The sequence below is a fragment of the Octopus bimaculoides genome, chromosome 1 (genome assembly GCF_001194135.2).
Source record: "Octopus bimaculoides isolate UCB-OBI-ISO-001 chromosome 1, ASM119413v2, whole genome shotgun sequence".
NCBI classification, from domain to species: domain Eukaryota; kingdom Metazoa; phylum Mollusca; class Cephalopoda; order Octopoda; family Octopodidae; genus Octopus; species Octopus bimaculoides.
Genome location: NC_068981.1, coordinates 23,265,510 through 23,267,790, shown reverse-complemented (window position 1 = coordinate 23,267,790; position 2,281 = coordinate 23,265,510).

The window sequence follows — 2,281 nt, the reverse complement described above, 5'->3', positions numbered from 1 at the left end:
TTTTTCCAACTTGTTTTGCATTTATGTACTTACTCGTATACATGTATATGTATGTGTGTATGTATATATATATATATATTCAGCTGGAGAAAGACTGAAGTCTGTTATCCTAGAGCATAGTGAGTTCAACCATGATGATCGGTTTTGCAGAGCTGGGAAGCAGGAACATGTCAGTTGATCAATCAATCGATTCATATGAACGCACCCATACACACATATCGGAAACAACTGTAAGCCTATAATGAATGAGTAAATGTATATAAACCATTATTTTTGTGTTTTATGATCTTTTAGGTTGTCAGCACGAAAATAAAAACCTTATACGTAAATTTTCTAAATATTATATTAATAATTATAAACATGATTATAACAAGGGATCGGAAACAATCCTCCACGGGTTGAAAATAGATGCCAAAAGAGGCTAAAACTACCTTAAAAACTCCAAAAACACAGGTTGTAGGCGAGCAAAAAAACGATAATAAATTAAACTTTTGGTAAATAATGTATTAGATCTAATTTCAGACTAAAAGTAATAAATATTTACTGCCATCATCAGCACAGACATTCCCGAGTATAAATGTAGGAGTATCTACACATACTCATACGTATGTTTGATTTATTATCTTTCTTTTGCTCGCCTACAACCTGTGTTTTTGGAGTTTTTAAGGTGGTTTTAGCGTCTTTTGGCGTCTATTTTCAGCGACCCCTTGTTATAATTATGTATATAATTATTAATATTAATATTAAAAAATTCAAATTACGATAAACGTAAACAAACAAAGTTTGCTTTTAGAACCGTTGAGATGTCTTAGAAAGTTAAAGAAGTGATTTTAAAATTCTCAAACGCAGGACAATGCTAATAATATAGCCTGAACAGGATAAGCTACCCCTATTTTGCAGAAAAAAGTGTTTTCTGCAAAATAGGGGTAGCTTATCCTGTTCAGGCTATATTATTAGCATTATCCTGCGTTTGAGAATTTTAAATTCACTTCTTTAACTTAATATTAAAGTATATATATATAAATGTTTGTTTTTATGTTATAATAAAAACGATCTTAATTTAACCGAAGGATTACTGAATAATTTTGGTAGAGTACAAATTTATTATTCTTTAACAAGAATAGTACTGGCTGATTCAAAGTTTCGGCCAGTTAAGCCGACATGGTACCGTATGCTTAGATACTTAGACAATTAGATAAGTTTCGGCAAGAATTGACTCAGGTCATGTCTAACTTAATAGCACCGCCTATTTAATTATGTTTCATACTTGTCATTCTTTGGGTACCATAGCCCATTCGAATAAAGAGTTATTTTATCTGGAATTTCTTGAAGATATTATTCCAGCAACCGTTTGAATGTTAGGGGATCTTTTTTATTTTCTTATATATGTCTTAGCCTGATGTTAAAGAGAGTAGGTCTGGCTGAAGTGATATAGTTCTGTCTTAGTGTTGTGATGTGACGCAGAGATGACTTTTGTTGGAGACGGATAGCACGGGGAACAAACCTCGGGTGAATTTTAACGATGATGCTGACATCATTTGGGTAATACTATTGAAATATTTTCCACATTATACAAATGATATAGCTCTCACGGTGATGTTAGGGGAATAATGATTGAGCTTCTCGAAGCGATTCCAAGGGTCAAAACCAGTCATCCCGTCTATTTTCCGTGTGACTGATCTTTGCTTCAATTTTTATAATATTTTGTTTCGTGTCGGGAGACCACAGTGGACAACGGTATCCAAGGTGAGGCCGGACGAAGGTGGAGAAGAGAAGGATAATGGCAGGAACGCCTCAAGACCAAAAACTCCAGAGGATCCAGGAGTACTCCCTAGTGGCCATGTTGACTTTGTTGTTTATGTGAGCACTCCAGCTTAAGTTGTTGTCGACAGTTACTCCGAGAACCGTAACGTCGTTTGATACCATAAGGTTTACACGCGTGGGAAGAGTGTAAGGTAGCTTATATGTATGTAATGTATATGTATTTGTATATGTGTGTGCATGTATGTATGTATGTATGTATGTATGTGGAGGCGCAATGGCCTAGTGGTTAGGGCAGCGGACTCACGGTCATAGGATCGCGGTTTCGATTCCCAGACCGGGCGTTGTGAGTGTTTATTGAGTGAAAACTCCTAAAGCTCCACGAGGCTCCGGCAGGGGATAGTGGCGAACCCTGCTGTACTCTTCCACCACAACTTTCTCTCACTCTTACTTCCTGTTTCTGTTGTGCCTGTAATTCAAAGGGTCAGCCTTGTCACACTGTGTCACGCTGAATATCCCC